General features: G+C 38.3%; 1 long non-coding RNA gene across 2 annotated transcripts; it reads right to left on the bottom strand.

Moving 5' to 3' along the window:
• Positions 1 to 8,338: 8,338 nt before the first annotated feature.
• LOC131488544 (uncharacterized) lies at positions 8,339 to 13,444 on the bottom strand. 2 transcript variants are annotated; one of them, XR_009250246.1, is made up of 3 exons: positions 13,405 to 13,444; positions 9,041 to 9,237; positions 8,339 to 8,625 (listed from the first exon to the last, which is right to left on the bottom strand). It is a non-coding gene; the product is annotated as an uncharacterized LOC131488544 (long non-coding RNA). The 2 variants fall into 2 exon arrangements; XR_009250245.1 differs by lacking the exon at positions 13,405 to 13,444 and adding an exon at positions 11,834 to 12,123.
• Positions 13,445 to 14,782: the final 1,338 nt, after the last annotated feature.

The following is a 14,782-nucleotide window of genomic DNA, read 5'->3' as shown; positions in this document are numbered from 1 at the left end:
TAATATGGTCACTTGTGATGTGAATGGAATTGGTCTAGGGTATGAAAGAATTATGTGGGGTCTATTTTGAGAATTTGACTTCTCCCAGGAGATTTCCTGATTTATTGATAAATTACCTAAGCTGATACTGAAAATGAAAGTCTAACTCTTCACAGCACAGAGATTAAGGACACAGAGATTTAAATCTGCATTCTCACAAATTTCAGTGTTTTCTAACTTGAATTATAGGCACAGTCATCCGGCCTTGATTTCTATGAATTATACTCATCATCTGAAAAAGAAGCTATATGGCATAGTCGTAGAACAAATAAGTTAACACTTAAAATCAGAAGACCTAGATTGGAGTCTAATTCCACTTATCAGCTTCAATTCCATGATCCTCAATTTTCTCATCTCATCTCCTCCCATCTTGTCCTTAGAGTGGAAATAATAGTATCTACTTCACAGAGTTGATGTGCATTAACCCAGCTAACCACGATGAAAGCCCTTCTGTAATATCTAACATACACATTGGCCTCCATGTCTTTGTCATCAGCTTGCTTGAAAAACAAATTATTGATGGATAGTGTTTCATAAGAGCCTCACAAAAAGAACCACTGTCTTCAAGATGCTTAATTACCAAAAAGTTTCCCCTGGGGTCTGTAAGAGTCTGAGGAGCTTTTGTCTTTGTCTTTGTCTTTGTTTTTGTTTTTGTTTTTGTTTTTGTTTTTGTTCCAACATAGTTTAATTTTCTTTGTATAAATTTCTTTCTTGATTGGTGCATTCTTACCTGTTTCATCCCTTTTGTACACATACACATTCTGTTAATAATTATTCTTAGGGTGCCTGGGTGGCTCAGTCAGTTGAGCGTCCGACTTCGGCTCAGGTCACGATCTCATGGTCAGTGAGTTCGAGCCCCACGTCAGGCTCTTTGCTGACAGCTCAGAGCCTGAAGCCTGCTTCCGATTCTGAGTCCTGCTCTCTCTCTGCCCCTCCCTCACTCATGCTCGCTCTCTCTCTCTCTCTCTCTCAAAAATAAATAAAACATTATTTTTTTAAATAATTATTCTTAGATGCATTAAAACCAAGTGGAATTCTTATAGCTATTTGATTTCCAACATACCTCTCTTCTATATGTTATTCTTGTTTTTCCTAACCTCTTCCTTTACATCGCTAAGTACTCTATCATTTGCTTTACTTTTCCTGAAGTTTGTTCTCCTTTGTCATTTTCTAAATAAATTTGCATCAGCTCACTGTTTGCTTTTCTCAAGAAATCCACCATTATTTACACCCTTCCTTTTTTTAAAAAAATATTTATTTATTAGTGAAAGACAGAGGGAGTCAGAGTGTGAGCAGGGGAGGGGCAGAGGGAGAGGGAGACACAGAATCTGAAGCAGTCTCTAGGCTCTGAGCTGTCAGCACAGAGCCCAACACGGGGCTCGAACCTACGAACCGCGAGATCATGACCTGAGCCGAAGTCAGATGCTTAACTGACTGAGACACCCAGGTGCCCCACACCCTTCCTTTTTGATTTATTTTTTTTCTAAAAGAACTTTATTTTACTCCTTCTCCATGTTTTATATACATGCTGTCATATTTTACATCTTCTTATCCGTAATTTTCTTCTAATTAGGACTTTTTATTTTCCACCTAAAGAAGTCCCCTTAATATGATTTTTTAAGACTGGTTTAGTGGTGATGAACTACTTTAACTTTTTTTTTTTTTCTGGGAAACCATTTCTCCTTCATTTCTGAATGACAATCTTGCTGGCTAGAGTGTTCTCAGTTTCAGGTTTTTCCCATTCAGCTCTTTTACTATATCATGACACTCCCTTCCTGCCTACAAAGTTTCTCTGTAAACTCAGCTCATAGCGTTATGGGGTTTCCCTTGTTCATAATTTTTGTTTCTCTCTTGCTACTTTTAAAATTCTCCTGTTATCTTTAAATTTTAACATAGTGATTATTGTGTATTGTGGTGTGGATCTCTTTGGGTTCATCTTTTGGGGGGCTTTCTGTGCTTCCTGAGCCTGGATATGTTTCCTTCCCCAGGTGAAGGAAGTTTTCAACTATTATTTCTTCAAATAAATTCTCTGCCTTTTTCTCTCTCTTTTCCTTCTAAGATCCCCATAATATGAATATTTATTCACTATATTATCCAAGAGATCACTTAACCTATTCTCATTTTTTCAATTAGCAACAATTGTACTTTGGATAAACCTCATTGGCTACAAAATGCCACTGTGCAAAGTTCTTATTCTCATTTTTTTAAAAATTATTATTATTATTATTATTATTTGCACAGCTCTTCGGCTTGGGTGCTTTCCATTACCCTGTCATCCATTTTGCTGATATGTTCTTATGCATTTGCTACTGTACTATTGATTCCCTCTAGTGTATTTTTCATTTCAGTTATTGTATTCTTCAACTCTGATTTGTTTTCTTTTATATTTTCTAGATCTTTGTTGAAGTTCTCAAAGTTCTTCCACTCTCTCCAGTCCTGTGAATATCTTTGTGATCATTACTTTCAATGCTTTATCTGGCATATTGTTCATCTCCATTTCATTTAGTTCTTTTTCTGAGGTTTTGTCTTGTTCTTTCATTTGGAGTATATTCCTCCATCACCCTATTTTGCTTGACTTTCTGTGTTTGCTTCTATGAATTAGGTGGAACACATACTTCTAAACTTGAAGGAATGTTCTCCTTTCTGGTAATCCCCTGTGCAGACTATGTGTGCCTGGTGACTGGCTGGCTGACTGGAGCTATTTCTGGCATGGGTTGTGGATTCTGAGGCACTCTGTGCTGGGGCTGGACTGTGAGATGGCCGGAACTAAGTGGGTATGTGTGGGGGCACCCCTGAAGCTCTCTGTGCAGAGAACATCCTGGCAGGATAGCTAAAGCTGAAGTGAACATGGGCCAGGGCAATCTCCATTCAGAGGATCTCCTGGCATCTATCTGATGAAGGTGAAGTGAATTCAAGAGAAGAGGTGCTGGGGCTCTTTGCACACAGAGCTCCCTGGTAGGGTACCTTGAGCCAGAGACAGGGCTCAGTCCAGGAGGTCCCAGGGTGCTCAGCACAGGGGACACCATGGCAAGACAACTGTCACTAAAATGGGCATGGGTTGGAATGTCCCTGTGTGCTCAGTGCAGGGAATGCCCTGATGGTATGCCTGGAGCTGAGATGGGATACAGGATGGGTGGCGGGGTGGGGGGACTTCTTAGGGCATTCCATGCAGAGGGCTCCTTCACATGGTGGCTAGGGCTGAAGCAGGTGTGAGCTAGGAGGTCCCAGAGTTCTATGCTGGGGGTGCTCTAGAAAGCCATCCGAAGCCAAAATAACAAAGGCTTAGAGTGTTCTGGGATGCTTTGCAGCTATGTCACCTTGTCACGACCACTGGATCTGCAAGGAATGCTGATCAGGCATGTCTCAGTGTGCACCACCCTGGGACACCTTGGTGGGATGTCTGGAGTTGGTGTGGGTTAGGGGACTGGGGGTCACTAAGACAGTGACCTGGAATTTGCTCCCATCCACTTTCTCAAGGTGGAAGGGAAATGTAAACCATGGCACTCACCAGCCGTGCAACCCAGAGAGGGTTCCAGCAGCTTACTTGCCTGTAGGCTTCTACAGCTAGTTCCTTTATATCCTAGTTGCCTTTTTAAATAGCAGCTATTTTTCTATTCCTCAGATGTCCAGGGATTGTATGGGCTAGAGGCCTTGCTCACTGAGACAGAAGGCCAACAATGGTGCCAGATGTGCTCTTGAGTGTCCTACCAAGGTGGAGGGGAAATAATCGCCAGCCCTCACCAGCCCCTCAGACTCAGAGGAAGTTCCAGTAGCCCCTGCTGTTTGGCAGGCTTCTAGGGCTAGTTCCTTTAAATCCTAGTTGCTTTTTTAAACCATAGCTTTTTTTTCTGTGACCCAGGAATCTGGGGCCAAGGTGGGCTCACTGAGGTGGTCATACTTCCAGGACCCCTGCTTCCTTTCATGGTATCAAGATGGAGAGGGACATAAACTGTGGACCCCAAAAGAGTTCCCACAGCTCCCCTACTGTTTGGTGGAGTTTAATGCTGAATCTTATATTCTAGTGTCTCTTTTAAGCTGTGGCTTTTTTTTCTCTGTCCTAGGGCAGATGAATATGCTCATGTCCCTCAGTACTATCCCTCCCACTGACCTTCACAACATTTGTATTGGGGACTCCCTTCCTTACAGTGTCTCTGTCTCTGTTGCCATTTTCTATGTGGTCTCTCTACCTGTATTGTGCAGAAGCTGTCCAGTCACCTTTTGGTTCTTCTTCAGAGGAGTTTCCCTATAAATAAGTATAGATTTGGTAAGGTGATGAGTTCAGGGCCTTCTCACATCACCATCTTGAGAACAAGAACTTGAGCAATGTCTTTGAATGCCTGACATACTTTCCTTCCTTTGCCCATCATGGAATTAGTTCCATGTGGTTTCACTGTGGCTGCTATACTCTTGGTATGGAAGTGGACAAATGACCTTGGCCTGGCCAATCATTTCTTCCCTGAGAGTTTTCTAGGTGCTTTTGGAAAGAGGCTTTGCTGCTAGGGGGTATCTTTCCTTACAGGTGGAGAAAGTTTGCAAGGCAATAAAGCCAACAAAAAGGAAGTAGAACCAAGAGGAGAGGGCATCACTGAAAGTAGGATGAGTCATGCCTAAAGGCAGACACAGCCTCAGAATACCCTGTTCCCCTATTTGCTTATTATTTTGAATTGAGTTCCTGTTACTTTCAACTGAAAGAGTCCAGACCGAGAGGGCACATGCGGGAGTGTGGTTGAATACAAATTTCCTTTGCTTCCTTCTCCTTCCTACATTACTTTCCCTGATATATTTGAAATATCTGGATATTATATGACACCTTAGGTAGAGATGTAGGTATCTGAGGCCCTATATTTTATAAAATGAATGGTCAGTGTTATTATTAAATTGGACTTAAAATAAAGTCATAGATGGAGTCAAGATGGACCAAATCCTTCTTCTTTCTAAATATTAGGGTGCAGAGAGTGAACTACCATTTAACAAACAATTCATATGCCATGGACTGTGCTACCATTTTTCATTTACCTTCTTACTTAGCCCTTACAGTGTCCTTAGAAAGCGAATACCATTACCCCCAATGTGCAATTAAAGAAGGTAACTAACTTGTCCACAGTTACCCAGGTAGTATTTGGTCAAGCCTTCTGAACACCCAACCCCCTGTCTTTCCCCCCACCCCCAATCTTGCCTGTATTCTAAATAAAACTGAGACTCAAAGCAGAAAGATCACAGCAGCCTTGTGTGGTCAGTGAGAGGTATAAGAAAGATATCTGCCTTGATCAACTTTAAATAAGAGAAGGTGGGAGGTTATTCAAACTGAAGTGAATGGCTTAGCGAAGGGTTGGAGTTAAACATGGTGCTTGGTGGGAATCAAGGTTATCCAACTTGGGTGGATTTGAGACTGTGTGTTCAAAAGAACTGAGAGTACACGTAGTTTGGGCCAAAATTGGAGGGTCTTGAATGTCTAAGAGATTGGAACTGAATTTGAGAAGCATAGCTACTGTTGATTCTAAACAAGAAAGTGAAAACAATAAAAATTGGTATTTCTGGTGGTTCATATGGCAGAATGCATAATAAGTCAAATCACTCCCACAGAGGAAACTCCCCTCCTCCAGTCCAGTCCCTGGCCCTGTGGACTTGGACAGCTTCCCACCTTTTGCTTTTCCTAGCCTAACTGGGCAGATCATGGGACAGTGGCTCCTGGGCCTTCAGCAGGTCACACACACAAGTGACTCTGGAACATACACAGGCCCCAGGAACCTCTTCTTTGTAGTGTACTGTCCACAAGTCAGTTAAGAGAGCATAGTACAATAGTGGGAATCAAGCTTGAACTTAGAGGAAGGTGGGAGCTTTCTTGAGATACCTGGGACAGTCCTACTTCCTTATGTTGGAATTGATGACTCAGCCTATTTGACAATCAAGTGTCACTTTATTGCCTTTGACCACTTATCTCCACGTACATATCTAATTTGAAAACTTAATGGGAAGAAGTCTGGTCTGAAGAAAGATTTATGAATTCCTGCATCACCTGGCTTCATAATATCTTAATACTATCTAAAACCATGCTGAACTTCATCAGCCAGATTTGGGCAGCATTGTGAAATAAACAGTCTGGGAACATTTCTGTCGGTGTCTCTCACTCATTTTACACTGAGAAGTGGTCCAGAGAAGGGCAATAACATGCTGAAAATGATACAGGTTAGAAGCAGAACTGGGAGTAGAGTGAATTCTTCTGATTCCTTGTCCAGTGGTGATTATTTTATTCCAGGGTATATCTAGATGCCTTGGTTCAAAGTTTGATTGAATGTCTCCTTCTGAAAACTTCTCTGCCCAAGTAATATCCCCTGGGTTTCTCTTATACCCCAAAACTGTCTTCCTTCTTTGTAACTAAAAGTTTTGAATCTTACCTGGAAGTGGTATGTAAATTAAGCTGCTATTATTGAAAGTTTAGGGTGAAGAGGTTTCAGCTTCCTTATAAAGCAGGTTACAAAAGAAGGGGTGACAGTGAGATCAAAAGAGTGTGTGTGGTATATGGAATGTAGGGAAAGGAGAGGAGAGGGTGAAGATGGAAACCTGAGAGTCGGGGTTTGCCAAGGATGATGAACTCAGCTTTCTTAGTGATTCTGAATATTGCTCTGCAAGGCAAGAGACAGGAGATCTAGTGTTAAGAGGGCATGGTGTAATATTCTCATCAAGCCACTGACTTGTCCATGTGCTGCCCCTGTAAGCTCCATTGATGACTTTTGCATAGATGAAGAGATAAAGATTCTTCCAGGAGGGTATCAACGGAGTCTATGTGGGAGGTGACTAGCCTAGGCAGCAATAGCTATTCATCAGAGACATTTGACTGATTCTAACCCACAGTAGGATATAGAAGAGACATATAAAGGCTTAAAATCAAATCATGTGTCATGCTGAAGAATAATGGTACTTTCTGTAAGGAGTATGTATATATTTTTAATTTCTGAGTGAATTAAGTGCCTATAAAAGGTGTTGAATTGGCAGCCTAGAAAGCTAGAGTCTTTGATTTATGCCCAGAAGAAAGAGAGAGACAGTTGCCTGAATCACTCCTGAGTGTTCTGAGCCACCTCCCCGTATAGTCTGCCCTTTGTCTCTCTAAGAGTTGTGATCCATTGTCCCTCCCTTGTGTGCAGGTCATTCTCACCATTCTGTGTGAGCTTTAGATTAGGATGATGTAAGGGATAAATGGCAGGGAAATAAAATCAATGAGTTTTAAAATCCTTTGCAAATTATTCTGTGACTATCCTTATGGACAGAACCATAATACTAATGCTTGTACATCTTTCTCAAAGTTGAATTTCTATTTTCAGAGTATGTTGGCATGTTTTATTTACCAATGTTTTCATACAATATTTGCAATATGTGTTACTGTCATTTTTGCTTTGGGACAGGACACTGAGACAGAGAAAACGATAGCATGTTAGGTCTGAAAGTAATCTTAGAAAAATGATGGGAACAGAAATAGAACCCAGATATCCTGAAGAGGGAGAGTGAAAAGAGAAGCTTCCAGTCAAGAATGATGAGGCTACAGTGGAGGTGGAGTTGGAACCCAGATTCCTTAAGCTCCTGCCCTTGTTATACTGGTTCAGGCATCAGTTATTAATACAGAGCAAAAAAAGAAAATACACACAAACACAGAGATAATGTAATGATGACAGTATAAAACAGTAACATAAACGCCATATTATAAGAGAAGAAAGTATCAAGATAGATTAGAGGCCTAGAGGTAGAAGAGATGTATGGTCTTTGTGAGGCAGAGCTGGAGAGCTGGATTCTCCCCAAGTCCCAACTCTGCTTTTTTTTTTTTACAGGAGATTTGAGTTGCCTGAGCTGTAGACCCTCCATTAGTGAATTAGGGAGTAACAACAGCTTCATAGGATTAAATGCAGCACATATATAAAGCCACCGGCACTCAGTAGCCACAGAGTGTATATATTGATTCTTCTACTAGAAGAACATTATTTTTCAATCAGGTGGACAAAATATAAGTATTTGGGGGAAACTTTTTTAGTAAACAAAGATGAAAATTACATTAAAATTATTAATTTTATGGGGCGCCTGGGTGGCTTGGTCGGTTAAGCGTCCGACTTCGGCTCAGGTCATGATCTCACGGTCCGTGAGTTTGAGCCCCGCGTCGGGCTCTGTGCTGACAGCTCAGAGCCTGGAGCCTATTTCAGATTCTGCATCTCCCTCTCTCTCTGCCCCTCCCCTGTTCATGCTCTGTCTTTGTCTCAAAAATAAATAAACGTTAAAAAAATTAAAAAATATATATTAATTTTATTTGCTCTAATTGTGATTTTTTTTCTTTCTTTTTTTTCTTTTTAAATTAAGAGTAGATTCTTGACTTGATAGATGAATTAGACTTCAGTATATCTTCTTTGCATTTAGTCCAGAAAAACTTTCCAGAGGTGGAATATGCCAATAAAATATCAAAATGTATTGAAACTGGCTACTAACATACGGAAGAAGAAACGATTCCAGGCAGAATGGTGTTCTTGCACCCATCTCATTCAAAAGGGAGTTCTGTGTCCAGAAGAAGTGAAGATTCTGGGGCCCTCAGTGCACAACTTCCTGTCACTGTTAATAGAAATGAGCACAAATAGACGTGGTTCTTGCCTTCTACAGCAATCCAGAGATATTATCATGCAGTCACAAAGACCTCTATGGGCAAAAGTGGCTTTAATGAGTGTTTGTATTTGATGTTATTAGAAATGAAATGTTTGTGGAAATGTCACTGCACAAGTATGGCACCAACGTGGGGCAAGAGGTGTGATTTTTAATAAAAGCTGGAAGTACAGTTATACTCATGCACATACACACACACACACACACACACAAACTCACAAATGTGCTCTCCCTCTTTCTTTTCCACTCATGTTTACTTCATTTACAATTGTAGCTCAATGTAAGTCACACATGAAAGTGAAAGTACTGAATATATAAGCAAAACTTCAGTACATTTCTATTGGTTGTTGCAGCACACTTTGCTCACCTCTATTTTTCTTCCTCATCTTACAGGTGGGAGAAGTGAGCAGCAACATGATCAGGGTGATGTGGTGTAATCAAACCAGAAGGGAAACTTGTGTGATCTGACATCCAGTCCTCACGCTGTAATCATTGAGTGCAGATGATGTCCTCATGCTAGAAGAACACTGGTCATGTTGCAAAAATGCAGAATGATTTCATTTCCTTTAAATGTAATACAAAATTTTATTATGCTTCTCTATCAAATAGAAGAGACTTTAAAACATGTATTCACAAATCAAACTCTCAACATGTATTTACTGGGCCCCAGCTTTGTTTGGACACCATGATAGGCTCTGTTTCTTACCCAGATACAGTAACAGTGCATCCTTGTCATTCATGGGGACATTTTCATTCATTTGATGTATGGGCTAGACGGTTTTCAAGTACTACAAATACAACTATTTGTAAATGTGGGGTTTTTCTTGAAGTTGCTCACAGTTAAAGTGATAGACTGACCAGCAGTTATAAATATAATGAATATTTAATCAATCAAGATAGATGACACTAAGTGACAGAAAAGACCAACTCTAGAATTTGTAGTTTAAGGCAGAAAGTTGTTTGTGGGGTTTTTTTTGTTTTTTTTTTTTGTTTTTATTTTGTTTTTTGTTTGTTTGTTTGTTTAAGCTCATGCTAAGTCTCATATAGGGGCAGAGACATGATTTAGGAGTCCAAAAGTAGAGTTTAGGCAAAAAAATGAGAAGGACCTGAACTAAGGAATGCCATGAGACAGCAAGAAGAGGTTGAATTCTAGAAAAAAAAACCTCATCTAAGGTGCAATGCTATAGGACAACTTCACCAGTTACTTCACCAGTCCTGCAAATATCAGGATAGTTTCAGCCAACACGGTGGTTATTAGAAAAGTAATCAAGAAAATAAAGAAGCATATTCTGAGTACCAAAGTGATACAGGTATAAGTAATAGTAGAAAGACACCGGTAATACTTATAGTTTAAATCTAAATAATTGTTCGTGTTACAGTTTTGTGTGGGAAAAAAACTTAACATCTAAAATTCAAATTCCATCTGCTCTTAACATAGAGAAGCCAAGGGTTTTGATGGGTGGAGAGTAGTGGAACCAGAAATGAAAAAATCAAAAAAAAAAAAAAAAAGCTAAGATTCTGTGCTCTTAAGGAAAAGTTATTAAGGAAAGGAAATATACCTAGATAAATTATACATATTTTTGGAAAAATGCATTTAATTTCATGCCCTAAAGTTATATTGGTAATCTGCAAAAACAAAACAAAACAAAACAAAAAAACTTGATAAGATAAAAAATCTGAGGGGCTTCTGGGTGGCTTAGTCAGTTGAGCTTCCAACTCTTGATTTCAGCTCAAGCCATATCTTAAGGTGATAGGATCAAGCCCCATGTCAGTCTCCATGCTGAGCATGGAGCCTGCTTAAGATTTTCTCTCCCTCTGTCTCTCTGTCTATGGCCCTCTCCCCCACTCGCACTCTCTCTTTCTTCCTAAAATAAAACATTAAAAATTACAAAAGATGAAAAAATCTGAGACAGAGCTAACTAAGAAACTACAAAGAATGATAAATAGAAAACAGAGAGATAGATAACTAGAAAAAGTACTAAGATTTCACTACCAATAATTATGAGTGTATTAACTTCTTCTGTTAAAACACAGAGATTTGCATATTGGGAGAAAATTGGGTTTTAAGCTATTTAGCAATGATGCATATAAAGTAAAACATTACACAAGTTTTTTAATATGCCAGGAAAATAATAACAAAATCAGATACAATGATATTAATATCAAAAGAAATAGAAATCTAGGTAGAAAGATTAACTAGAAGAAAGGGTGGTAGTCATAGAATATAGTATATAGTATACTCCATATAGTATATATGTATATATATAATATATATTTTATATATTTTTAATATTTAATATCTAACACAAATGATATTTTATATTATATATATATAAATATAATATAATCCACCAAAAAGAAATAATATTCATGAGCTTCAGTGAAATGAATAAAATGGTTACAGAATAAAAACTTTGTATATGCAAGGACAAATGAACAATCCCACAATAAAGGTAAAAATATTAATACAACTCTCAAAAAAAAAAAAACACACATTAGAGCACAAGTGGGCAAAAAAAAAGTACTTAGAAGATTTTAATAACAAAATCAACCACCTGAAAATAAATAAATAGTATGGATAGACAGACATAGATACATAGATAAATAGGCAAATGATATATAAAGAGAGAACTTAGAATTATGAAAATAGAGGATGTTTATCTTTTCAAACACAGTGGAATTTTTACAAATCAGCTGTATCTTCAAGTCAAAATATCTCAATACATATCTCAGATCAAAAACAATAAACTTAGGGGGTGGCTCAGTCAGTTAAGCATCTGACTCTTGGTTTCAGCTTGGGTCATGATCTCATGGTTTCATAGGTTCAAGCCCCTCACCAGGCTCTGCACTGACAGTGAGGAGTCTACTTGGGATTCTCTCTCTCCCTCACTCTGCTCCTCCCCTGATCATATTGTCTCTGTATCTCTCAAAAATAAACTTAAAAAAATACAATAAACTTAGAAATTAACAAAGAAATAAGAGAAACTACTTGAAAGGAGAAAAATCCTACTTTAAACAGGAATTCAAGTGAAAATTGCAAAATATTTGTGAAAGCATTAGACATTATATATTAAATCATATGGAATGTGGCCAACAAAATCTATAGCCTTATACGCCATTAGATAACGAGAAACATTAGAAATAAATCCAGGACGCATACATGTCTGTTAGGAATAGCTCTAGAAATAACAAACAAAAAATTAAATTCAGTGTCTTAAAAAGAGAGTGCAAGTTGTTGTTGCTGCTGTTTTTATTTACTTGAAAAGAAGTCCAGGGATGGGCATTTGCTGGTATCGTTTCAGTGGTTAAGCAGTATCAAGGCCAATGTTTCTGCAATTTTGTTAGCTTTTACCTTATCTCTCCTATTGTCTATTTCTTCTCCAGACATTTCATTCATATCCAAAACAGGGAGGAGGAGAAAAGTAGAGTGTATTAGCCTTTGTCCACCCCTTTGTATCAGGAAAACAAATATTTTCCCAAAATCCTACTAGTTTTCATTGACCAGAACCATAGCAATTGGCCAATGTTGGCTACAATGGAAAATTTGAAAATAAATAGTAGAGTCAATGGAGGAAATGAATAACAATAAGAAGATACAAAAAGAAACGGTTAAAAAAGAAAAGCTGCTCAATAAAAATAAAATCTTGTTATTTGAAAAGAGTAATATCATAGCTAAAACTCGGGTTAGTGTTATCAAAGGAAATATATTATGCAAGCATACATTAGAAATAAGAAAGAAGACATGAACTAAATTTTAAATTTTGGGAGAATGCTAGGTACATCTTTAAGCCAATATTCATAAATATCTAAATGAAATAAAAGATTTCTTAGGTATATGAAATTGTTAACATTGACTCAATAGGCAGAAATCTTAAACAGAAGAATAATCATCAAATAAATTTCAGAATGTATCTACCGTATTTTAAAAGAATGTGATGGAGTCTTATACACAAAATTGCATACAGTCAAAATTCCTTTTAAGAGCACTTAGGAGTCTAGCATAACCATTTGTTTCCCTCCAGAATTGGAAGAGTTTACTGGTTTTTTAGAGGTGGATCAAAAATGAAGCTGCTTGTTTAAATTTAGAGGCATGTTGCATGAAAACATATTATCTTTAGGCATGCGAATCACATTCATCTTCATGAAAAATACACAGAAATGGGAGCCAATTGAAGGAAAAACATACTTAAAGTTCCCATCTCATTCTTACTGTGTCTAAAATACTCAGGAATAGAATTTAAAACAAGATTTGTGTGCCTACCAGAATTGAGTTAATACTAAAGATCATATTTTAAATAATTGGGGAAGAAATTGGCTATTAAATAAATGGTGTTAGGAAAATGATAATTGTCTATCCAAAATGGAGAGGGAGAGAGAAAGAGAAAGAGAGAGAGAGAGAGAGAGAGAGAGAGACCCTTCCTTTCTTGATTTTGTACAAAAAAATTAATTCAAGATGGGATGATAATTTAAGGTAAAAACCAAAATTCTTTAAGTCTTTGAAGAAAATATCAAAGAATATATTTTTAATTTGTATATTGGAAGGCTTTCCTAAGATACAAAACCTAGAATTTATAAAAGAAAAGATTGACAGGCTTTTCTGTACAAAAATTATAAATGTCTGCATGACAAAGGACTCTACAAACAAAGTTAAAAGACAAGTAAAAAAAATATTGGTGTAATGGGATAATATTTTGAGATAATAACTGATTTCTCTCTAATTTCATGTTATACCTGCCACCTAGCCCACCAACTGCCCCCTCCTTGTTTTGGCAGCAGCAAGGGTGTTCTATGTTCATTACCTCCAAGAACAGATGACATCATAATGCAGAGAACTAGAGTCAGTTCTCAGTTTTTGAATTTCTAAAGCCTAGGACATGACACAGAAAAACTATTTGGAAAAAATGTGTTTGTAACCATCTCATTCTCAAGGTCTGATTGTCTTGATTATCAATCAAGCTTCTGTTGGGAAGAAGAGGAGTGGAGAGAGAAATAAAGAGAAGGGCCAAACTGGTAGAGGCTTGGGAACGACATCCTGCCTCAAGCTTCTGTCACAGGATGAGCCTGGTGTGACAAGGGGTACTGTGTGGGGTGGGGTGAATGTGCCAGTGACAGGAAACTCAGAATCTTATATCTCTTTTTCCCAAGTGCAGCCCAGAGTCAAACAAGACCCTAGTTTTCCCATTTCTTAACAGCTATTTGGTGTGGGATAGCAGTGGAGTGAAAACACCTGCATGGTATGTTTGGGAGGACAGATTTGACATGTTCTCACAGATTTCTCTCATGTCCTTCATGCACAAAACAACCAGATTATCCCAGTGCACCAAAAAAATGGCACTAAAGTAGTAAGTAAAGTCACCTTGAATGGGAACAAAGGATGATTCATCTTTAACTTAAAGATCAAGAACGAGAACATATAAGGTATTTCCCAGTGGAGGCAGTGTGGATAAAAGGTGACTGAAGACCAGATGCACCCTGCCACCAACACCTTTGTACTTTCAAGCACCAGGAACTTGGCCCAACCCAAAGGAAGGAGTGATGATGGTTGGGTCTCAGATTCAGCTTCTGCCATCTAGTGGAAAGGGTTGTAATCAAAGTATGTGAGAGAAAAATGAGATTTTCACTTCTACCTTTTTGGGTGTCTGGAACCGATTACATTTGCAACATTTATTTGGTATCAGAATACTTAGGGAGGTCCTACAAATCATTACAATGAAGACAGGCATCCTGCCACAAGTTGGATTCTCTGTGAAGCTGACTCCAAGATAGGGTATACAGTGAGGATACTTATGAGGCTGCAAGTGTGCCCCTCCCCCATAACATGGCAGTACATCTCTGTACACATCAAGAACCCCAATATACAAACAGGCAAACAGGTGATATACAGAAAGGATATATAGGATCTTCAAGTTTACTAATATGCACGGGTATTCAATTTTACACAATAATGAGACTCTCCACACCACCCCCAGCCACCGATTAACAATATTTTTAAAATATTGACCATATCAAAAGTTGTTGAGGGTTTAAGAAAAGAGCATTTCACATGTTGTTGGGCAGGGTCAATCAACACTTTAGATGTGCATTTTCTTTTGGTCAACAATGGTATGTT

Source organism: Neofelis nebulosa, chromosome 10 (genome assembly GCF_028018385.1).
Source record: "Neofelis nebulosa isolate mNeoNeb1 chromosome 10, mNeoNeb1.pri, whole genome shotgun sequence".
Classification (NCBI taxonomy): Eukaryota; Metazoa; Chordata; class Mammalia; order Carnivora; family Felidae; genus Neofelis; species Neofelis nebulosa.
The sequence above is the reverse complement of the archived record's forward strand: the minus strand, read 5'-3'. Positions and strand labels throughout refer to the sequence as shown.